This window comes from Diceros bicornis, chromosome X, assembly GCF_020826845.1.
Source record: "Diceros bicornis minor isolate mBicDic1 chromosome X, mDicBic1.mat.cur, whole genome shotgun sequence".
Taxonomy (NCBI): Eukaryota; Metazoa; Chordata; class Mammalia; order Perissodactyla; family Rhinocerotidae; genus Diceros; species Diceros bicornis.
Window position 1 is genome coordinate 17736354 of NC_080781.1, and position 26028 is coordinate 17762381.

At 36.4% G+C, this 26028-nt stretch overlaps 1 long non-coding RNA gene across 1 annotated transcript in view; it reads right to left on the bottom strand.

The window, feature by feature from the left end:
• Nucleotides 1–231: 231 nt before the first annotated feature.
• Nucleotides 232–26028, bottom strand: part of LOC131400804 (uncharacterized) — a 48105-nt gene continuing 22308 nt past the window's right edge. The window contains exon 3 of the long non-coding RNA XR_009217459.1: nucleotides 232–373. This is a non-coding gene — a long non-coding RNA (uncharacterized LOC131400804). The remainder of the gene's footprint in view (nucleotides 374–26028) is intronic.

Below are 26028 nucleotides of genomic sequence, written 5' to 3' on the forward strand. Positions count from 1 at the left end.
AAATTATATTCTAATGTACATATATCAGTAAATGCCCAAGTGAAGTATGCCCTTACTTTTACTAACCACTGATTGTCTATTAAGAGCAAGACACTTGTTTCATCTCTAAAATACAATCACGATGCCTGTCCTGCTAACTCACCAGCTAACGAGATTCAAATGAGAGAATGAATGCAAAAAAACTTTAAAATCTACAAATCACTGTGTAACTATATCATATTTGTACTTATCTTATATCCACAGGACTGCTTTAGTTCTGGGGCTCATCTGGAGTCTCTTCTCGGGCAATTGCTTCCTCCTCGTAGTTTAGGGATTATTTTTTCAACTATGCTGCCTCTGTCTTCCAACTGCTACCATAGCATGGTTCTTCACACTGTGGATAAGCACGTGGTGAGTATGATGTCCATCTCAGGCATAATACAAAGCAATTCCAATTTTATGGTGCTTCTTGATTAACATGACTGTTATTTACATAAAACATTATAAATAAGATTCATCTGCATATGTTGCCTGAGTAAACAATCCCACCTAGTTGCTATAGTTGAACTTCCAAGCTAATGTGAGTTAAGTAAAAGAAGAATGGGTCTTAGCAGGCTGCATTTTCTTTGGATAGATGACTCATTTCTCACATGGTGGTTGATTCCTCTGTGACACATGGAAGACAGCAGGTGAATGTGAATGAGAAAGGTCACTTTGTTCAAAGTAGGAAAAATAGCTGTGACGTAATTTTCATAACAGTCAACCATATTTATCCATGTAAATGTGGATAGTGACAAAGCCAATACTAAGATGAAACACTTTCTGTTGGATATCTAGGGAAAAAGGAAAAAGACCTTCTGCCTGAGGATCAATCCGGCCATCTCCAGTGGCCATTTAGTTCTCATTCCAATAAATGGGATTTAATGATCTTATTTTAGTTACATATTGTAAATGCGGTGGGTATGCTTTTGGCGGAAAATCTACTTATCCAAAGGTATTCTATCGTGATAGTTTGGAGATAGTTAAATAAGCCATAACTTAGGTCTGATTCAATTATAGCACCCAAAGAATCGGTGCCTGCTACCAGGCACCAATTATAAAGAATATATAAACAATATGGTCTCTATTTTTTTTCTAAATACTCAGCTCCACTCTTAGTTCTGACATTACAATTTCTCATTCCAAAATGTAGTTTCAATAGACAAATTTTTTAAAGGCAAAGTTCATGGTCTACATATTAGTACTTGGTCCATATCATAAAATCACAAAATATTAAACTGGAAGAAGCCATAGTGATCATTTTATTTATTTTATTATATATATAAGGACACTAAGGCCTAAAGAATTGAAGTGACTAATAGAGTAAGTCAACAGCAGAGCAAAGCCTAAACTTAGGTGTCTAAGACCCTAGGATACATGTTAATTTTATATGAAGTAAGTTGCTTTTTTTATTACTTTTGAAAAAAAAGTTATTAAACTGTTTCCTTCTAGGATTTTGGTTAAATCATATAGACACTTGATTAAATCCCAAATTCTGGTTTTTTTCCAGTAGTTTTTCTCTGCCCTATGTACTAGCACTTTTGTAACAACAACAGAAAGCTAAGTAATAAAATATTTGATATCATTCAAACCTCACCCTGATTCTTTCTTCCCTGAAATTGCTCTAGGGTCCATTTCAGTTTAGATTTCCTAATATTATTATCTCTGGAGACTAATCTGAGAAGAGGTAAAAGAAGAAAGCCCTGGTTAGAGAACAATGGGGACCTATAAGTGCACTATGGCACTCTCAGTCCTCTCAACAGGACTATCTTCCTGAGAAAAAGCCATTAAATGTTGCAATTTCTCCTATGGTTTATATCAGAGGTACCCAGGACATCAATTTAGATTGACTGTTTGGCTGTGTGGTTGTTTTAAGTAGACTACAGAGTTTCATTGACAATTGTAAACACCACAATATACCATAGGGCCTCTTTTGGCCCCTGCTTCTTGGTTCATATATCATTTCTACCCTTATCAGTCTCCTTCCAACAATAAACATTTAGCAAGTATTTTTTAACACCTTTTGTGTGCCAGGAACTGTGCTGGCACTGCAAATACAAGGATAAATAAGATAAACCAAGTACCATCTCCATGGAGCTAACATCCTCATTTGGCATGAGAAGAAACACACAAAGATAATAACTGGTTGAGGGAGATTTAAAAAGTAATTTGATAGTGCCTGAGTAACTTCCATGAGGTAGCTTAAGTTAAATAAAGGGGTCAAGGAAAATCTTTCTGAGAAGGTACTATTTGATCTGATCCCTAAACGGATAGGAAGTTGATATGGCTGGCTTATAGTGAGCACAGGATTGCGGCATGAGATGGAAGTAGGAGACAGAGGCAGGGCTGATCATGTAAGGCCGTATAGGCCATCGAAAGAGGTTTTGATTTTATTGTTAGTACGGCAGAAAGCCATTGAAGGGTTATGGAGGGATTGACCTTTTTATAATCTCAAAATATAAAACTGGAAGAGACTGTACTGATTATTTTGTTTAAATATTTTATTATAGAGATAAGAACAGCAAAGCCTAGAGAGTTAAAGTGACTAACAGAGTAAGTCAATAGCAGAGCAGAGACTACACTTGGGTCTCTGAGCTCTAGAGAGAGGCAAAAAAAGGTAAATGTCAGGAAGGAGTAAAGAGGAGATTTTTTTAGGTCATTATATAAGAGTAACGAATACATGGGATGAATATAATTTGGATCATTTATTCCAAATGAAGAAAATGGTCAGACAAACAAGTAGCCAAAGGGCTCAGTCCCAAGGTCCAAAAAACTATAGCCCCTTTTCTCTGGCAGAGGTAAGATAGGACATTTGGGTATTTTTAGGTCATCATCCTCAAAATGTTAGAAATATGCTCCCAAATTATCCCAGTTTCCCCTAATAATCCACTATGTAATTAATTAATTACTTAGTATTAATTAAGTTAAAGTAATTAATAAGCTTTGTGCTATCTATATACATTTTTGGCCATTATCATCTCTTATGATTTCACTTCCAACGTTTGCTACCTACTTATATAACTCAAGAATGACATTAAATAGGATTCTGAAAGTTTAATTTAATTTCTTAAGCTTAGTTATTCTCAAACATGTTTCCAAATGCCACAATAAATGTATAACAATGACCATTAGTGCTTAATATTTGTTGAAGGCTATATATAATACACTAAGTGTGGAAGAAAAAAATGTATATATTTTTAAATAGTTGATTATTCCACACATTCTAAAGAGGACAAAGTTTAATTTAGCAGAAATTTATTTATAAATTTATTTAGGTTTCTATAGCCCTTTATGCTTTTAGCATGTTGGGCAATCATGTTCATTAGTTATTTCTCAGATAATACTTATAAGTACTTTAGCACTCTACACATATTTTAGAAATGGAAAAATAGATTAGCAGGGACTGGAGTTCCTGGCATGAGTGTAGGATGTCGTCTATCTGAAAATCACTGAGATAGACCAGGATTTACTGGAATCAAGAATAATCTTTGGTCCATGAGTGCTGCCTTAACACTCTGAAAAAGCAAGCTTTCTACATATCTGCCCAGAAATGATCCACAACTTCTGACACATCCTTTCTTTGGGAGTAATCTTGGAAATAGGCAATTCGTATTCCCATTCTCTTGACAAATCATTGTGTTTTATTTCTAGCCTGATGAAGCATTTAAATGGGGATATGTACACCTCATATATTTGATAATAAAGTTTATGCCTTTAGGATAATGAGCCGGTCATGGCTTATTTGGTCTCTCTTTACCTTTATTTATACACATTCTTCAGGCTCTACAATTGATTCATAAACAATTAAGATGGTAATTATTGCAACTGCTTGCTGTTTAGTAACAAACCAGGAGTAAATACAACATTGATTATAGAAGAAAAAGCAATTCTTGTGACATCTTAAATACCAATTAAAGCAGCAAAGTGACTATTAAATTGTTATGAAATGTATGCCATACATTTAAAAACAAGTACTTTATCCATTGACCTCAATTATGGCAATTCTAGGAAATTATCCCACAGATATAATCATACAAGTGTATGAAGATATATGTACACAGATTTTCACTGCAGAATTTTTGTATAAACAAAAAAATTATAAAATCTCAAATAACCTTCAATAAAGGAATAGTTAAATAAATAATGGTATATCTACAAAATGGAATATTGTGCAGTCATTTTAAAAATAGAGACTTTGAAAATGTCCAAGACATTTTGTTTCTGAGTTACAAAATAGTATCCATGGTATGACTATACACATACACATTAAAATTTTCATAGAAAAATATTAAAATGTATATAAATGCCAAATCACTATGTTGTACACCTGAAACTAACATAATATTGTATGTCAACTATACTTCAATTAAAAAATATATATTAAAAGGGTTTCTTACTAGGTAACAGAATTATAGGAAATTCTCAGTTTCTACTATTTATATTCCTGGTGTTCTTTGAAGTTTTGTTTTTTTTTTTAATCTAGCATTTACTGCTTTTGTAATCAGAAGAAGTAGTTAAAGATTAAAATACAAAGTATCTGAATAAAAGTTACTATATCTTAACAATAAAATATAAGATTGCATATGTTGAAGCTTAACTTTGGGGGTCGCAGATAAAAATTTTATTTGCTTAATGAAAAAATATGAATAGAAGAATTAGAAAATAGAGTTGGGGAAATCTAGGGAAAAAATATAAAAATATAAATAGACAATAGAAAAGACAAGAAAATTAGACTCCATGCTAGAGGTCTATTATCTGAGAATCAGGAGATCCAGACAGAGAAAGGATAGAAAACAGAGAAGAAAAAATGATTAAAGAAATAATACAAGAAAATTTCCCACAATTGAAGAGCACAAGTTTCTTCAAGGACCCAGCAAGTGCTCAACTCAATAAATAAAAGACCTGCATCAAAGCATGTTGTAATGAAACTTCAGAACACTGAGGATTCCAAAAGCTTCCAGAGACAAAATATAGTGCACTTACAAAAGATTGGAAATTAGAATGGCATTGCACTCCTTAAAACAACAATGGAAGCTAGAAGAAGACATTGCCTTCAAAATTCTGAAGGGAAATTATTTCCAACCCAGAATTCTATACATAGCCAATCTAATGTGACAGTTGTATAAAGACATTTTCAGAGAGGTAAGAACTCAAAAAATGTACTTCTCATTTCCCCTTTGTCCAAAAGCTACTGGAAGATGTGCACCACCAAAAGAGGAATAAACCAAGAAAGAGGAAGACATGCGTTCCAAGAAAGAAATGACTCCCCACAGTAGAGGGGTGAAAGAAATTCCAAGGATGATGGTAAAGGGAAGTTTCAAGAAAGGACTGGGCAGCAAACCTAGAAAGCAATCAATCAGGAAGAGGCGGACAGTGGGTTCCAGAAAAAGATCTCTAAGGGAAAAAAAAATGAAGTTGATGGTTATCTGATGTGTTTGAATAACGAGAGAAGATTAACAGGTCTGTTAATGTTTTTAAATTTACTTTAGACCAAACTGACTTTAAAATTTTGTCTAATAGGGGAATTACCTTGTCAACCAAATGGCATTTACTTTGCTGCCAAATGTATGTTCTTAAATGTTTTATTCTATGGTGAGAGATCTGGAGATTGGAAATGGAAAGTAGTTTGTGCTTAGAGTTACCTTCTGCTTTGCTGGTTTGAAACACTGAATCCACTGTCAGAGCTAAGGATCTTCCTGTGGTACTGCTAATTCATTCCTAGCATTGAAAATTCACAACTGGGTATTTTGTCTCATCCTTTAAACTTAATGACAAGGTGCAGGGGCAGGCAGGGGGTGGGGGGCAGTACTGGGGGAAGGGGAGGGACACCTGATAAACAGTTCTTTCTCCACCTTCTGTCCTTCACTTTTCAGCTATAACAACTGAATTTTAAAATACAAATAAATAAATATATCTATGTGTGTGTGTGTTTGTGTGTGTGTACTCAAAACACAGCAATGTGACAGGCAGTGAACTACAGACAAACAATAGCCAAATGCTCTCCCCTCATAGATCTTACAGTCTAATGGAAAAAGTGATAATACATTATTATAAGTTTGATGAGTATAATAAAAGAAGAAGAGCACATAACAAAAGGATTTAACCTAATCTAGCCACAAATGTAGAACCTATTGCTATTCACAGCTCTGTCTCTTTAACCAACATACCTACTTATGCAAAAAGCATGCTGTGAATCAGCAGAGCTACAAATTTTCTCTACTTTCACTGCCTAGTTTAACCATGAGTGTGCCCCAAAGTAAACATATTGACCCTTCAGAAATATAATGTTTGTACCACTCCTGAGCAATTGTGTTTTTCACTAAATGTAGATATAGCCTAAGATCCACCATTTTTCTTATGCATATCAAAATAATCAGTCCAGCCTAGAATTCTATACCTAGCCAATCAAATAAGCAAGCTGGCAAAGAAAACCTTTCTACATGTCAAGTGCTACAACCCAGATTTGTCTATCTCTGTTGATGTCGTGCATTTCACAGCTATGCTGCCTCACCATCTTAATTTGTGGCTGCATAGTTTGATATTCTATCTGTTCAAATAATATGTGATAGAATAAACTTTCTTAATATGACTGATTTCAGGTGGAATTAAGGTACACTGAGAGATATGCCAATTTTGTGATGGGCACTATGTAGTCTGACTTACTGCAAACTATAAACCAAAAGAGTTTAAATAAGCAATAATTAATACAAACAAAAATTGTGATGGTAGTGAGCATCTCTTCTGGCTCAGAAAATGTTCATTGAATCCAAATTTTAAATCAGTTATGAAAACCAGACAGATGATTTGGGAAAAAAAGCTTGGGCTGTCTTCCTAATTCTGAGAACTCAAAAAAATAATATTGCGATTTCTTGTCTCAAGATTTTCCATTTCCATTAATCACTTTGTTATCCAAGCTAGAATTTAGGAAGATAAGAACAATGCTAAAGCAGTTCCTCAAATTAAAGCAATATATAGAACAGTTATTTTTCAGAATAGTTATGACTTCATTGCTATAATTGTATTGACAGACACTTTGTTTTCATCCTAAAGCTATCATCATGAATGAATGAATGAATGAATGAATGAGTTTCCAGAGTAGTCAGATGGCAGACTGGTTACCCCGATTAACCTCTCAACCAAAAAAGAACATCTTTTTAAGTGCTTTGCTGATCTGATACAATAGGAAGACTTCTGTAGAAGTCAAACAAAGTGAAACCTGGGATTTAAGTTAATGTCAAAATCAGTCTCATCCTGAGAGTTTCTACTGGATCCTAGAGACTTTAAGCTTTTGCCTTGACAGCTGCACGGCCATGGAAGGGGGACAGGAGATAAAGCCCATATGCCCAAGGTGTGGAATATAACAAGAAACTCTTCATAAAGATGGGACCCAAAGGTGTAAGGGTAAATGAGAAAGAAAAATCAAATCAAAACTAAACTAATATTAAAACCTACATGCAGAAGGGACAGCAAAAAAACTTGCTGATCTTAACCTTGATACTGGGTGGAATGGAAAAAATATCTACCCTGAGAACTCATCATAACCACTAGCTGGTTACCCCAGGAATTTGTAGCCCAAATTCACATTACCTGCATGGCCAAAAAATATCTTGAGCAAAGAGTATAATTTAAAGTGATTCGAGGTTGGAACCGCCCCCCAGGCAACTGGTAAATCTTCACTATGGGAAAGGCAACAACAACCTAGGCTCAAAGAATTCTCATAGATAAAGTTTCAAGGATAAAACCCACTATCAATCTTGTCAATTCCAAAGCATACTTTTTTTACACTTTATATCTCTAATTGGAATGAATCTCATAATTGAGGTATTTTACAATTGCTCTCAGCCAGTTGCCTAGTTACCTATTCATGCATGAATACCAAAAGGGCCAGCATCAAATTTTATAGAAAGAGAGTCAGAGACTTGGAGAAAGTCCTGAAGACAAAAGTGAAGCACTCTTTTAACCCTTCGAAACCAAATGGTTGTGTGGAGAGGAAATAAGGAATAAGAGTGTTTCTCAACATGCAAAAAGTGGGAATCAAAAGACTAGTTCTTCGCGAATTACTGGGCCTCTAAGGTACTGGTAATGCTATAATATTTGCTGGGTAGTTTGTGAGATTCACCCATACTGAATGTAACAATAAGTGATTCATTCTCATCGCTATATAGTATATTAGTTATAAATGTATCAAAATTTATTTATCCTTTCCCCTGTTGATGGACATTTGGAGAAAAATAACCCACTCACACTTAAGGGAGCAAAGGCATATGAAAATATATCTTCCTGTCCTTTTGAAGTTTCCCATCAGTGAGATCATCTGACAGGTAGAAATGTCTTAAATATAACTATTGTATAGAGAAAATGGAAGAAGCAAAATTTGAGCTCTTCTATAATCCACATAAATTAGAGTGTACTTTTAGTTTGTTATTTTTTTGTTTTCATTTGTTTGTTTGTTTTAAGAGTGATTCCGCTCACAGGCATAGCAAAATCACCTCACTAGTGATTCAAAGAAATTTAAGACAAGGTAAAAGAAAATCTGAAAAACCTCAAGAGTGCCATTCTTTCACTACTGGATTGACAAATGGCTTTCCAAGTTTAATGTTAATTAAGTTTTGGAAGTAAATTCTCTCTAAACCAACTTAAACCTTTACAAGGAAATGCTCAAATCTGGAGAAGAGTCCACAAGAAATGTGGTAACTCTAAAGGAGTAAAAGTCAACAGAAAACTTAGTGCATCTCCGTAGAAAAAAGAATGTTTCACTTATTCAAGAATATTGTTCTTTTGCCTTAAAAAGCCAGAGGAATTCATACTATTTTTAAAAAGTAAAATTGACTTCTAAGTCTCTTAAGTCTTGCTAGTATAGAGCATGAAGATTTGTGTGTTACTTTTTGTACATCTCAGTTGAACTGTTTAACTTTTCTTTCTAATAGAAGACAGATGAGAAAAGATGCTGTAGCATAATATTTATTATTTCTGAGGCTTATCTTTAAAATTCCATGATGTATTTTTACACCTGTATGCTCGTACATGCATTTCTCTGGAAGGAAACAAATAAGTAATAATGGTGATTATCTCTGAAGAAGGAAATTGGGTGGCTGGTGAAGGGTTGGAGAGAGACTTGCTTTTTACCACACACTCTTTAGTACCATTCAAATTTTGCACCATCTGAATATATTATCTATTTTTAAATATTTTTATAAATATATGATTCTCTAAATTTTTTCTTGTAGGAAATTATGAACACTTGGAAAAACATACCACATTCTATAAATGAGAAGTAGTTATTAAGACAAGTGGTGAGGAGACACAGTTGATTTGGAGGGTAGGTGAGGGGGAAATATGGCATAGGTATTTGGACTTAGGCATCAATCAGGGTTACACATAGGAGGTAGGGCAGCTGGTGGTTACCAGAACTAAATTTTCTTCTTTTTCCTAAAAATACTCTTTTACAAAGAAATTTCATAAAAATTTTATTATGCACAGCATATATAGAAGAGAGGTAGGTTTTTAAAGAATCCTGGTAGTTTTATTTAGGACAAACTAAAGAAAAAGTCCAAGTTGGTTGCTTCATCTAATAAAAAAATATTACAAGGCAAATCAAATTGCCTGCTTAATGAAGACAGGTTGTTTGACTTTGTATAAATGATATTGTTTAAAGAAATGCCTTTTAATGGAAATCAATTGTCTGGTAAATAATAATTTTGGTGCTTTTTTCCAAATTAAAACAGAGGAATAGAAAATGAAAAGATTATGCAACCATTCTGCAAGTTTATTGGCAAAATGAATGAACGTGTGTTTTGGTTGCTCTGCAGAGACGACTTGACCTAATTGAAAGAGAAATGTGATGCCTGGTGCCAGAGCTGAATAATTGTCTTTTAGAAAAAAAGAGTGGAATAATTATCCATCTTCTGTATTTCTTCCACATAGAGTTTTTGATGATTGTTTCAACCCTGGAAAATAACTCATGCCTCAAAAAAGTCCAAACGAGAGACTCTAATGTTAGTAGTCTAACTCAGGGCCTTCATTACTAAAACAAGCACTTCTTTACCACTACAATCATTGATGAATCAGGAACTGTCCTTAAACTAGAAAGGTGATGTTACTATCTGTAAGATATGTGCTCTAAGGTTGTTTTGGTTTTTGGTTGTTTGTTTTTATTTTTGGTTTGCGCTGTTGTTTTGTGGGGTTTTTTGTTTGTTTTTGTTTTCCCAGTAGCAGTTTAAAATTTTCTTACCTATGCACAATCCCTGGCTGTTTTCCTCCTGACCAATGCATTGATTTGTTATGGTGAGTCTGTAGCTAGAAACAGATTGATGCTAAACAGGCATACAGCAGGAAAAAATCCATCAAGTCTGCCTCCCTACCCCATAGCCAAAATAAGACACTCCTTCCAATTATTTGCTCATTTCTCTTTAGTTCCCAGGAAAGTGTGAGATCCTTTGAAAATTAATCTTGTTTATCTTTGTATTCTCACTTCCTAGATAATGTACTCAATAAATGTTGGTTTGTACAGTGGATCACCTAAGCTTCAGCACAGTGCTATTACCAATGGAACAATATCAGTTATTTGACCAGGCTGCTAAACCAAGTTCATAGAAAAATATAAAAGGTGAAAATATTTTCTTAATTGAGTTCTTGCCCTTATTGTCATTCAGAATGGTAGTTTTCCACAAGTTTAATTTCAAAACCTGTATATCATGCTTTATACTCCTTGATGTCCAAGAAATAAGACATATTATAGAATAATTAAAGTTGTTAAGGGGTCAGAAGATACTTTGATGAGATCAGCTTTACAGAAGTAAAATCAACAACCACTCATTCAATTCATTTGATAAACATTTATTGAATAGCAGGTTGTGTGCTAAATGATGTGGATACAAAGATGAATGAAAGAGAAATCCAAATCTTAAAATACTACACAATCTAGTGATCAGACAGATTCCTACAATGGAAGATAGAGTTATACCACAGGGTATTATGTAACAGCAGAGAGAGGGCACCTATTCCAGCCTAGAAGGCTCAGGAAAGGTTTCCTAAACTGAGTCTTAAAGAATGGGTAAGAAGTAGGCAGAAAGGATGGTTTGAGCAAAGATATAACAGAAAGAACATGGTGTGTGGGAGGAAATGTAAACATTTATGTGTCACTGAAGCATAGTGAAGAAAGGAGTGGCAGAAGATGGCAGCAAAGGCAAGCAGTAGCTAGATAACAGAGGGCCAAATTTTCCATATTATGGAATTTGGAAATACAGGGAGCCCTCAAAGAGTTTTAAGCAAACGATGGCAAGGTTAGATTTGCATTTTTGATAGATCATTTGAATTGGAATGAGGATGGATTTGAGGAGTGTAATAATGAAAATAGGGAAAGAGTATTACAATAATCTAGGTGAAATATTGTGAGGGCTTGAACTTGGGAAAAGGGGGATGAGTTCCAGAAATATTTAGCAGGGTGTGGTGATTGATGGAATGTGAGCTGTGAGGGAGAGACCTCCAGGTTTCTAATTGAGACAAATAAGTGGTTATGCTGCTTGCAAAGGAGTTACAGAATGAAAAAAGGGGAGGAGTTTTGGGGAAAGGATAAGAAGAGTGTAAACAGACATCCTGAATTTGAGATAATGCTGGGGCATCTGATTGGAATTGTGTATCAGAGAGTTAGACATGTAAGTACCCCTCCATGATGTTTTGGCAGTTGAAACCATGAGAGTAGAACTGAAGGAAGAACAGAGAAAGTGTTAAGAGGAATAGTATTATGGAAGACAACAAGAAAGGAATTTCAAGGAGGGAATTATCAACATGTCAAATGCAACAGAGGCCCAAATGGATAAGAAGTGAAAATGCCCAGTTACATGTGATAATTAGCAGGTTTTGTAGAACATAAAGAGAGAATTTTCAGTAGGGGATAAAGGCAGATAGCTGACTGCATTAACTTCATCGATAAATGATAGGTAAAGAAGTAGAGACGAGTTTAGACTTTTTAGAAGTGTATATGAGAAGATAAAGAGATGATGGTAGCTCAATTTGTTCTTTTATGAATTGTTCTTTTGGTGTAATACCTAAGAACTCTTTGCCTAATCCAAAATCACAAAGATTTTTCTTATGTTTTCTTCTAGAAATTGTATAGTTCTAAGTTTTATCTTTAGGTTTATGATCTAATTTAATTTCTCCATAAGGTATGAGGTTTATTTTTTAGCATTTGGATGTCCAGTTGTTCCAACACCGTTCATTGAAAGAACTATCCATCCTTGATTGAATGCTTTTGCACCTTTGTCAAAAATCAGTTGGCTGTACTTATGAGGGTCTATTACTAGACTCTATTCTGTTTCATTGATTTATGTGCCTATCCTTTCACCAATACCATACTATCTTGATTAGCTTCTATAGTAAGTCTTGAAATTAGGTAGTGGTGAGTCCTCCAACATTGTTCTTTTTATTCAAAACTGTTTTGACTATTCTAGCTACTTTGCCTTTCAATACAAATTTTAGAATCAGCTTGTTGATGTCTACAAAATAACTGCTGGTATTTTGATTTGGATTTTGTTGAATCTACAGATCAGTTGGGGGAGAAGTGACATCCTAACGTTATCAAGTCTTCCAATCCATGAACATGGTGTATGTCTTCATTTATTTAGGTGTGATATTGTGATTTATAATAAGAACTATATATTTGATCTTCACCTAAGTGATAAGATGTCTTTTTTTATGTTAATTAGATGACTTTTGGAATGCCCCTAGGTCACCTAAGGATGAGGACTGGTCACCAAAGGAACCAACCACGTAATTAGAGAGTTGAAACTTTCAGTCCCACCCCACCCCCACCCCCCCAAAGACAAAGAAGGAAAAGGGGCTAGAGATTGACTTCAATCACCAATGGCCAATGATTTAATCAATCGTGCCTATGTAATGAAGCCTCTTTAAAAACCCAAAAAAACAGGGCTCAGAGAGCTTCCAGGTTGGTGAACCCATGGAGATTTGAGGAGAGTGGCACACTCAGAAAGGGCATGGAAGCTCCGTGGCACTTCCCTGTAACCTGCCCCATGCATCTCTTCCATCTGGCAGTTCCTGAATTATATCGTTTTATAATAAAGAGGTAATCTAGTAAGTAAAATGTTTCTCTGAGTTCTGTGAGCTGCTTTAGCAAATTAATTGAACTCAAGGAGGAGGCCGCTGGAACCTAAGATCTATAGCCAGTTAGTCAGAAACACAGGTGATAACCTAGGCTTGCAACTGGCATCTGAAGTTGTGGGGAGGGGGTGCAGAGGGGCAGTCTTGTGGGATTGAACCCTTAACCTGTAGGATCTGATGCTATCTCCAGGTAGATAGTGTCAGAATTGAGTTGAATGTAGGACACCCAGCTGGTGTCAGAGAATTGCTTGATGGTGTGAGGGAAAACCCCCCTCCACACACTGGAATTGGGTCCAGAACCCAATTATTAGGTGCTCTTGATTTCTTTCATCCGTGTTTTTAGTTTCCACCACACAGATTCTGCACATACTTTGTTAGATTTAAACCTAAGTATTTCAATATTATGGTACTGTTTTATCAAGTTTGTAGTCTTTCAAGTTCATTGCTAGTATGTAGAAATACAAGTGACTGTTTATATCGACCTCATATACTGATACCTTGGTAAACCCACTTATTAGATCTAGAAGCTTCTTTATAAAGTTCCTGAGGCTTTCTATACAGACACTGTATCATTTGAGCCTAGAGATAGTTTTAGTTTCTTTCTTTCCAATCTGGAGGTCTTTTAATTCTTTTTCTTTTTGACTTACTCTATTGGATAGGACTCCCAATATGCTGTTGAATAAGAGTATAAGAGTAGGGAGAACAAGTACCCTTGTCTTGTTTTTCATCTTATGGAAAAGCATTGATTTTTCATCATTAAGTATATTAGCTGTGGGTTACTCCCTGAAAGGGAGTTGCCTTTTTTCCCCACGTGCTGAGATTTTTTTAAATCATTAATAGATGTCAAATTTTTGTCAAATGCTTTTTCTGGATCTATTGAGATGATATGTTATTTTTCTTCTGTAGTCTGTTAATATAGTTAATTACATTGATTTTTTCCAGCTTTATTGAGACACAATTGACACAGAACATTGTGTAAGTTTAAAGTGTACAACATGATGATTTGATACACACATATATTGTGAATGATTACCACAATAAGGTTAGTTAACATATCCATCACCTCACGTAATTACCATTTTCTTGTTGTGGTGATAGTAGTAAGAACATTTAAGATTTATTCTCTCAGCCACTTTCCAGTATACAATACGGTATTGTTAACTATAGTCACCATGCTGTACATTAGATGCCCAGAACTTATTCATGTCTTTGCTTATATTCTAATTGTATTGCTTGCTTTCTTACTTTTGACTTTTGATAAAGAGAATTCTTTATACATTCTACATATTAGTCCTTTGTCAGATATGTGCTTTGCAGACACATTCTCTTTGTCTTTTCATCATCTTCACATTATCTTTCACAGATCAAAATTTTTCAATATTGATAAGGTCCAAGTTATCAATTTTACCTTGCATGTGTCACACTTTTGGTATCAAGTCCAAGAAATCTTTACTTAGCCCTAGATCCCAAAGATTTTCTCTTAAGTTTTTTTCTAAAAAGATTTATACTTTTACATTTTACATTTAATTCCATCACACATTTTGAGTTCACTTTTGTATAGGTGTGAAGTTAAGGTCGAGGTTCCTTTTTTTCTTTTTTCTTTTTCTCTTGGCATATGCATGTCCAACTGCTCCAGCACCAGATGTTGAAAGGCTACCCTTTCTCCACTAAATTACTTTTGGATCTTTGTCAAAAATCAGTAGGACAGAGGCCAGCCCCGTGGTGTAGCGGTTAAGTGCGCGCGCTCCGCTGCTGGCGACCTGGGGTTTGGATCCCGGCGCACGCCAATGCACCGCTTGTCAGGCCATGCTGTGGTGGCGTCCCATATAAAGTGGAGGAAGATAGGCACAGATGTTAGCCCAGCGCCAGTCTTCCTCAGCAAAAAAGAGGAGGATTGGCATCAGATGTTAGCTCAGGGCTGGTCTTCCTCACACACACACACACAAAATCAGTAGGACATATTTGTGTGGGTCTATTTCATGGTTCTCTATTCTATTCCATTGTTCTATGTGCCTATTCCTCCACCAATAACACACTGTCCTTATTGCCGTAGCTATATGGTAAGCTTTAATACTGGGTAGAGTGACTCCTCCCAATTTATTTTTTCTTGTCAAGATTGTTTTATGTATTCCAGAGTCTATGCCTTTCCATAAAAATTTTAGAATAAGTGTGCCTATATCTACATAAAATTTGTGGGATTTTGATAGGAATTGCACTAAATTGCTATATAAATTCAGGAAGAAGGGACGTCTTTATTATGTTGAATCTTTTAATTCACGAACATAGTATGTCTCTCCATTTATTTTGATCTTTTTTTGATTTCTGGTATCAGCATTTTACAATTATCAGTACACAGATCCTATACATGTTTTGTCAAGTGTATTCCTAAGTATTTCATTATCTTTGGCGCAATTTCAAATGGTACATTTTTAATGTTGGTTTCCACATGTCAGTATGCAGAAATGAGACTGATTATTTATGTTGATCTTGTATTCTGTGAACTTACTGAACTTACTTATTAGTCCTAGGAAACGTTTTGTAGATTCCTTAGGATTGTCTTTGATTTCTTGATTTTCTGCCTGCCAAATCTGTCCATTTCTGATAGAGAGGTGTTGAAGTCTCCAACTATAATAGTGGATTAATTTATTTCTCTTTGCAGTTCTATCAGTTTTTGCCTCACATATTCTGATACTCTATTGTTAGGTGCATACATATTAAGGATCATTATATCTTCTTGGAGAATTGACCCCTTTATCATTATGTAATGTCTCTCGTTATCCTTCATAACTTTCCTTACTCTGAAATATACTCTGTCTAAATTAATATGTCTACTCCTGCTTTATTTTGATTAGTGTCAGCATGGTATATCTTTCTAGATCCACTTACTTTTAATCTATATGTGTCTTTATATCTAAAGTGGGTTTTCTTGTAGACTACATATAGTTTCGTCTTGTTTTTAATCCACTCTGACAATCTTTGTCATTTAATTAGTGCATTTAGACCATTGACATCCAAAGTCATTATTGATATAGTTGGAGTAATATCTAGCATATCTGTTATTGTTTTCTCTTTGTTACCCTAATTATTTGTTTCTATTTTTGTCTTCCACTCTTTTTCTGCCTTTTGTGATATAGTTGGGTCTTATTATTTTATCCACTTTGACAGTCTCAGCCTTTAATTGTTAGAGATTGCCTTACAGTTTGAAATACACATTTACAATTAATCCAAGTACACTCTCAAATAACACTATACACTTCTCAGGTAGTCTGGGTGCCTTATAGCATAGTATTACCAATTCCTCCCTCTCATCTCTTATAACATTGCTGTCATTCATTTCAATTATCCATAAGCTATAATATATTCACCCAATATATTCAGTTTGAGAAGTTTCTATTGACATATGTTCAAGCTCACTAATTCTTTCCTCAGCCATGTCCAGTCTACTGATGAATCCACCAAAGGCATTCTTCATTTTTGTTACAGTGTCTGTGATTTCTAGCATTTCCTTTTGATTCTTTCTTAGAGTTTCCATCTCTCAGCTTACACTACCTATTTGTTCTTGCATGTTACCCACTTTTCTATTACAGCCCTTAGGATATTAACAATTGTTATTTTAAATTCTCACTGTGATAATTCCAAAATATCTGCCATATCTGAGTCTGGTTCTGATGCTTGGTCTGATCTTAAAACTGTTTTTTTGTTTTTGTCTCATTTTGCCCTTTAGCATGCCTTATAGTTTTTTTTTGTTGTTGAAAGCCAGGCATGATGTATCAGGAAATAAACTGAGGTAAATAGGCCTTTAGTGTGAGGTTTTATGTTTATCTAGGAGTTAGTAGTTAGGCTGTGTTCATTGATTGCTGTAACTGTAGGTGTGGGAGGCTAAGATTTCCTCTAGTGTCCTTGTCTTTGTCTTCTCTGTTGTCTTTGGGTTTCCCTAGAAATTCCTTCTTAAATACAGCTTGAGCCTTGCAGTTCTTTTCAGCCGTAATCCCCTATTATTATATAGGAGCCCTGTTGATATTGTGGAAACATGTGGGGGAGGAATAAGCATTACACATTCCTATAAATAGATCTCATCTTTCCCTTGGCATGTGCCCCTGGGCGGTAACCTCCATGAGTGCTTCTCAGATTTTTTCCCTTCCTTAAGTGAAACAGGAAGGTAGAGAAGGCTGGATATGGGCATTTCCCTTCTTCCACAATGGTTAGGCTCTGATAAAATCCATGTGGGTTAGGATCTGGTAAAATAGTTTCTCTTGAGGACAGGTCTTTGTTAATGAGAACAGTAGTGCTGTGGGCACATTTCAAAATAATTATTTTTCCCCTCCTCCTGCCAAAAGCAAGAGGGGATTCTTCTTCAGTCTTCACCCTGAGAATCTGCTGGGGCTCATAGAAGTATGGGTAACACCCTAAGGCTGAGTCCCTTGAAGTTTTTCTCTCTCAAGCTAGTTCATATTCAGTCTCCAGCACTTTGTCAATTACCCTTGTTATGTGTTCCTAACAGGCTCCAGCTGCAGGTTCTGATCCTGGTGAGCTCTCATTCTCTGTCTTCACCTGTCTCTCCAGTTTTGAGGTCTGTGATTTGCCCTTTGACTTCGATTCTCTGACAGATCTAAGAAGAGTTGTTGATTTTCAATTTCTTCAGATTTTTACTTGTGAGGATGGGAATGACAACTTCCAAGCTCTTTACACGTTGGACCAGAAACTGGAAGTGGATTGTGGGGACTTGTTTAGCCGTTCTGCCAATCTCTTTCTTTTAATTGGTGTATACAGACAATTTACATTTAAGTTATTTATTGATATGTTATGACTTAAGTTGGTCATTTTATTATTTGTTTTCTGTTTTCTCTGTTTCTCATTCCCCTTTTTCTCTTTTCTTATTTCGCAGTGGGGTATTTGAACACTTTTAAGGATTCTCTCCTGATAAATTTAGTGTTTTCAAATACATTTCTTTGTATAGTTTTCTTAGTAGCTGCTCTAGGTATTAAAATATACATATGTAACATCACAGTGTGCTTGTTTCATTTTACCACTTTGAGTTAAGTATAGAAACATGATTTCCATTTAGGTCCCTTTATCCTCACCACTTTAAATACATATTTGTTTAAAGTATGTCCTCTACATATGTTAAGCACCACAGCAGCTGGTGGTATAATTTTTGATTCAACCTTCAAATATGCTTAAAGAAACTCATGTGAAGTAGGATAATCTGTTATATTTACCCTTATTTTTACACATTCCAATTTTCTTTTCTTTCTGAAGTTCCAAGCCTTCTTCTGTTATCATTACCTTTCTGATTAGAGAAGTTACTTTAGCCATTCTTTAGTGGGAGATTTGCTAGCAAATAATTATCTTAGTTTTCCTTTTTCCCAGAACGTCTTTATTGCCTTTTCTTTCCTGAAGGATATTTTTGTCAGATACACAATTTGCTATTGACAGTTCTTTTTAATTCAGTGCTTGAAAAATGTGCCACTTACTTCTGACTTCCATAATTTCAGATGAAAAATCTGCTGTCATATCAATTGGTATCCCCCTATAAGTAATGCAACATTTCTCTCTGGCTGCTTTCAAGATTTTTTTTCTGTTTTTAGTTTTCAGAAGTTTAATTATGATGTGTCATGGCATGGACTTCTTTGGGTTTATCTTATTTGGGGCTTGCTTAGCTTCTTGAATCTGTAGGTTTATCTCTTTTGCCAAACTTGGATCATTTTCAGCTATTATTCCTTGGAATGATATTTCAGTCCCACTGTCTCTCCTCTCCTTTTGAAACTCTGATGATACAAATGTTCTCTTCTGCTATTTTCCTCCAGGTCCCTGAGACTCTGTTCAATTTTTTTCAATCTATTTTCTCTTTGATGTTCAGATTGGGTAAATTCTACTGATCTGTAGTCTAGTTCACTTATTCTATCTCTATTTTCTCTACTATTGAGCCATTGATTGAGTTTTTCATTTTAATTATTGTATTATTTGTTCTATCATCTCTGTTTATCTTTTTGTCACAGCTTCTTTGGTGAGATTTTCAATTTTTCAAAAGAATTCATAATTGCTTGTTAAAACATTTTTATGATGGCTGCTTTAAAAGTTTTGTCAGATAATTCCAACATCAGATTCCTTTTGATTTTGACATCCATTAATTGTCTTTTCTCATTCATGTTTTCTTTTCCTTGTTCTTGCTGTGCTGAGTGATTTTTTTTTTATTTTTTTTTTATTGATGTTTTAATGGTTTCTAACATTGTGAAATTTTGGGTTGTACATTTTTGTTTGTCCATCACCCCATATATGACTCCCTTCACCCCTTGTGCCCACCCCCCACCCCCACTGCCCGGGTAACCACAGTCCAGTTTTCTCTGTCCATGTGTTGGTTTATATTCCACATATGAGTGAGATCATACAGTGTTTGTCTTTCTCTTTCTGGCTTATTTCACTTAACATAATACGCTCCAGGCCCATCCATGTTGTTGCAAATGGGACGATTTTGTCTTTTTTTATGGCTGAGTAGTATTCCATTGTATATATATACCACATTTTCTTAATCCAATGAGCGATTTTTTATTATATCCTCAACATTTTGGAAATTGTCTTATGAGACTATGGATCCCATTTAATGTTCTTTTTTTTTTATCAGTCAGTCCACCTGTTGAGGTGTAGCTCCCACACCAGGTGGAGTGTATGTTATGCCTCCTGCTGGGTCCTGCCGACACCACCCTGGAAAAAGTGGGGCACTGATTCACACTGTCTCATTGCAGATAACTGAGGTGGAAGGTCAGCTCCTCCTTCAGTCCCACTGACACCTTCCCAGTGAAAGCAGAACACTGGCATGTGGGTGTAGAGGCTCAGCTTCCTACTGGGCCCCTTTGACACCATCATAGAGGTAAAAGAAGTGCTGTCTAGCCTTGCTTAGCACCACATCATTCAGTCTCATTGCTACTGTGTGAGTTTGGAAGTTCAACTCTGCATTGGCCTTGTTGACACCAGGGGTAGGTAGAAAGTAGAGTGCTTACAAGCCCTGACTTGCACCACCTTATTCAGTCTCATTGATCCCAGGTAGGGTAGAGGCTCAGCTTCCCACTGAGCCCTGTGACATGGGGGGGGGGGGACGGGGAGGGCATAAAGCCTAGTAGTGACAAGCTCCACCTCCTACTACCTCATTAACTCTCAATGCTGCTAGGTATGACTGGAGGCTTGGTTCATCATTGAACCCCACGGAAACTACCCTGTTCAGGGAACCTGAGCACTGCTTGCTCTGCCAGGAGGCAAATGGAAGACCCTCTCCCCATACAGCTCACCAACATACCCTGGTAGGGGAATCAGAGCACCACCAGCTTCCACCAAGCAGGGGATGGAAGATCAGCTGCCCACTTGATCCAAACATTACTACCTCTACAGGAGAATCAGATAACTGCTCTCTGCTTCACATCCCCACTCAGCTTCCTGACACCACCTAGTGGAGAAATCAGAGTACCACTGACTTGCGCCAAGTGGAATATCACTAAAACCATGATGGATGAGGTATACTTTTTCCCTTGCTATTTGTCTGGTATAGGGTAGGTATTGGCAAAAAGGTTTTCTGTTCTTAGGCTACCCTCTTCCTGGTCCTTTCACAAGAGAATGGGAACTGGCTTTTCTTGGAACTTTTTTTTGTCTTTGCCTGTTGGCGGTTCTGGGTTGGAGGCTTCTGCCATGCTCTGTCCAGCACATATGGGAGGCAACAAGGAACTCACCATTATGTCTTTCCTCAAGTCACAAGGTATCCAGTCTGTCAGCCTTCTTCTTTCCACCTTTCAGAGTCTCTCCATGATTGTTCATTGTGTTACATCCAGAATTTTTTAGTTATAAGAGGGAGGACCTGGAAGGAATGGGCTACTCCATTTTGCTAGAATGAGTAGTCTCCCAAAAAGTTATTTTAAGAAGACAATGTTTTCTGTTTGTACCTTACTACAATTTTTAAAATAGGAATTGAATATTTAATTTTATCAAATTGTTTTCCTGCAAATATTTGGAGGTTAGTATGTGTTTTGACCTTTGATCTACTGATTAGAATTAGGATAGACATTTAGAAAAACTGCACATGATGGCCAGAACTTCTTTTTCTATGAACGAGGCAGTCTATTGACCACTAATTTTTAAAATTTAAAAATTAATTTTAAACTTCACCAATTGTGTGGAGAACCTGAAATGAGTACTAAAGGCTTTAATATTTGATGTTATTAGGATATATAATTGATGGTTAGAAGGTGCTGAAGAATCTAGTGAAGCTAGAGTCCTCCTAGTGAAGCTGGAGGTATGTACAACTTTATTGGTAACCATTTAATGCTTACATGTGTGATATATTAGTACAAAAGCAGCTGCTTGGCCAAGTGGCTCCCAATATTTTGTTTCAGCTGATATCAACATGCTGTTCCTCCATATCTCAAGTGACAACTGCTTAAAGCTTTATTTCTCAATGTTTCATAAATATATAAAAATTATGATTGAGGCAACACTCAACCTTTAATTTTGTTCCTAGACAATGATCACATGTTGAACCATCAAAAGTCTATCCTAATTTCCTATATCTGCCAAGTTACAAGATAGAATTTCATTCCTGCATATAAATTACATACCACAAACAGACCAAAATTGATCAGCTAAATACATAGAGTAAAACTAAAACACAAATATGTGCCTTTAAAATCATGTATTAAGTAACTAAAATGAAACACAATGTATAAAAACTTGATTCCTAATATTTCTTTTCAGGGATTTTCAGAAACAAAAAGGAAATAACTACAGATCCATGCCTCAATATGGATGAACCTCAAAAATATTACACTAAGTGAAAGAAGCAAGACACAAAAAGTACATACTGTATAATTTCATTTATATAAAATTCTAGAATGGACAAAACTACTAACATATGATGATAGAAATCAGATCATGGTTATTGTGGGGGATATTCACTGAGATGGGGCATAAGGGAAATGTATGTGGTCATGAGAATGTTCTGGGTCTTAACGGGTTATACAAGTTTATGTATTTGTCAAAACTGAATAGTTCACACAGAGTATTTAGCCATATTTAAATTGTATTTCAAAAAAAAGAAAATTCAAGATCTATATATAAAACTAAAAGACTTAGAAAGTGTACTGGCTAAATAAGTTTTCTCCTCCCCCAGATTAAATAAAAGCCTTAGAGCTGTAGGGCAAAGCAGTAAGGAAAATCTGAACAGAGAAAACAAGAGAGCCAGGTGTAGTGGAGGATGAGAGGGCTGTGTCCTTCCCTCCAAGCACTAAACAGAATCCTGCTTTAAGTGTGAGTATTTGAAAAAGTGTAAAGAATCCTGGGTGAAGACCAAGGAGATGGCAAGTCTTTAAGAAAAGTCCTCCAAACCATTAAGAGTGCAATAACTATTGTTTGCCCATATTAGAAAGGGCCAGAGAAAACCCTCTGAATTTCCAGTAGGACGGCATCTGAATGTTCCTGGACAGTTAGATAGTAGCTAAGAAGAGAAATAGTTAATGAGCCTGCAAAAAATCTACAAGTGATACTAATGACCACCAAACTAGAAGAATGTACAGCCAGGGATGGAGTAAGGTATATAGCTTGATTTTAGCACATGTCAGCATGCAGGAGATAGGCCCAAGGATTAGATAGGAGGAGTTACATTACAGAGAATGTCAGTTTAGGACATAACAAGTAGATGTGCCCACTTTACGGAAACTTTTAAATATTTGCTTAAGCTTCCTTCCAGCTTCATATCTACCTGCGGGAGGAGCAGATTCATGGTGCTTTCTTCTATTTCAGTGATTCCTTGCACTTGGTTTCATTGTGGCAAACAGCTTTCTAGGAGGCTTGCCTTCTACTTCAATGATTTTGCTTATTTTTTCTGGAAAAATCTTCTATGTATCTCTGTAGGTGGTTACAAATTTTTCTTGAATGCTGATACTATGGCAACAAATTTTTCTTCTGAAATAATCAAACTTTCTTTTGCTCATGATGTTGATGTGTCGCTACACTAACTCTCAATTCTCTTGAACAACAAAATGTTTTGGCCACAAATGCTGCTTGTATCTGAGGCACGCAAATTCACTGCATTTGATCACAAATCTATGCAACCAAAAGTGTTTCTACCTGATAAATCAGCCCATCCCAATTCAAATTACCACTGATGATATTGGCGCTCCTTCCAAACCATTTGATAGTAGAGCTTAGCTGATATCTATGTCTGAGGAAGTCATTAGGTATTGGTGAATTGAGAAACATAGTTTTTGATTATACTCATTTGGGAAAAGAAAGATCATTAAAGCAGAACGTCAAAGTCAAATTGTCACAAATTTCCTTGCTTGAGAATATTTTTCTAACCAGTTAATGGGAAAAGTTTGACACAAGTTCCAGTTACCTTGAGCTTTTGATACTCTACCAATCTTGATAGATTTCTTCCAGGCCTTGACTGTTGGATGATATGTAAGGTGATGAAGGTTAGCAAAATATGCCACCCCAAAATATGCTTCTTGGTATATTGATTCTTTTGAGCTGAAGGTGCTTGAAAACAGCAAATGCAGCGAGAGGCTTTCTCTGAACTCCCTTTATCTGCCTAAAGACAGATCCTCCAAAAGGAACTCAGTCATCATAAATCCCCTCCCCAGGAGTTTCATCAACCAGAGAGGACTGACTCTGATCACAGGAGAGGAGACTAGAAGTCCACACCACACCCAGACAAACTTTGTCACGAACTATCATACCTCCCATCTATTCTTTCAAGGGCCCATTCATCTTTCCTAAAAATCATTTACTCTCCCCTAAGAGGCCTACAACTCCTCTCCTCTTCCCCTATTAAGATGGTATTTAGTCCTGAATTCTAAAGCCACCTCTTTCATTAATCTGTCTTTGTTTACAGGGGTCTCAGCTAAGAACTCAGAAGGGGAGAGGGAAAATTATTTTTAATCCTCTACTATAATGACAGCTATATTAAATCTACAGAAACCAATTTCTAAGAAGCAAAACTAAAGCATTAGCAAATGTTTTAATTATTTGAGGTATTCAAAGTGAATGCAAAACACAATTGTATAAATGTAAGGTGTCAGTTGGAGTCATCTTTATCAAATGCATACAGGAAATCTTTGAATGATTTCTTTAGGTTGCTTGTTTTGTGATTTACCAAAACAGATAAATTAATATTAACAGACTTTCCATTTTTACATGGCTATTGAACCAAACCTCCATAAGATCCCATCAGAGCCCAAGTATATTTTTCATACTAAAAATCAGGTACCTTGCATGTTAACAGAACACTTCTGATTATACTAACAGTTTTGGAAAGAAACTTAATGGCTTGCTATTTTCACGTATTTATGTTCTAATGGACCAAGAAAAATTGGGTAACCAATACAATATTAAGAAGCCATGATAAAAGAGAAACACACTGCATATAGGAAAACAATTACTATCCCTTCCCAAAAGCAAGATCACAATGGATACTTAATATAATTTTTGAATAGTATTTTTAAACTAAATGTTGGATTTAGTTAATTCCATCATCTTTCTAATCTATCTTTCCTGATTAGCTACAACTTCATCTTCCCGTTTGGGAATAAATTTTGCATGTGGTCAGTCTTTCTTTTCCATGAGATTTATGCATACCAAAAGTTGTGCTGTTTAGGTAGTGAAATTCTATATTTTTTAGGCATGGCACAATATTTTTCTGAGGAAAATACATACAACTATTCTATGACCTCGTCTTCCCCCTGCCATGTGAAGATTCTGACAATGCTATGTAGAAACTACAGGTACCTAGGTTGGGATGGGGAACCTTGAACCACAGTTTCATCCAGCCTGCAGAAAGTGTATTACCATATATGGAGAACAAAGGCAAGGTTTAACTTTTTAAGCCAATTTTGTTTTATGCAGGCATGCATTTAAATATGTTGATAGTGGATTGGGAGTGATGTCAGCAACATGGTGGAGTGAGCTGTTCCCTTTGTCTCTCCCTCTTTGAACTACAACTAAAAGGACATTCATTGATGAGCAGAGGATACACACACAGAACACCAGGACGTCTGAGAGACTGGAGCAGCTATACATCTGAAGGTGGATGGACTATGCCCCGAGGAGGTGGTGGAGATAGGTGAGCACCCTCTGGAGCCCAGCGCACACATGCGACTACTTTCCCATCTGGAGCAATCATAGCACTGCTGCAGCCTTGAGGGTTGGAGCGTGCCTCAGCACAACTGTGGAAACAGGTGATGGCAGCCCTGAGCCCCCGTGTGATCACTTCCCCATCTGATGGGAGAGTCCTCATGGCCACACAGCCCACAGAGAGTGGCACAGGCTTGGACCCAATGGGGAAGCCCCGCCCACCAAGCACAAAGGCTGGTGCAACCTAGGAGCAGAGGGCGGCTGAGCTGCCAACCTGGTGAACAAGATCCCAGCTCCCATGAATGCCCATAGGGCCGCTGTGGCCCCGAAGGAGGGAGCACAACTTGGCAAGACTGTGGGAGCAGGCAGCAGCAGCCCTGAGCCCCCCGTGTGACTACTTTCCATTCAGTGGGAGTCCCCACAGGGACACTGCAATCCCAAGGAGTGGCCCAGGCTCAGACAGGCAGAGCTGACAGGGATCGCAGCAGCGGGCTCAGATTACAGAGCTACTGCTCTCCCCCAAGTGACGGCAGGTGGAACCTGCATCCAGAAACTATCACTATACGCCAGCACAAATCCACTCCGTCAAATGGCATAAAGAAATATATTAATACTCCAGACCAGAAAGAAAAAGACAAACATCCAGAAATCAATCCTGAAGGCATGGAAATCTACAATCTAAACGACAGAGAATTCAAGATGGCTATCAAGAAAACTCAATGAGCTACAACAGAATTCTGAAAGACAGTTCAATGAAATCAGGAACCAAATTACTGAACAGAG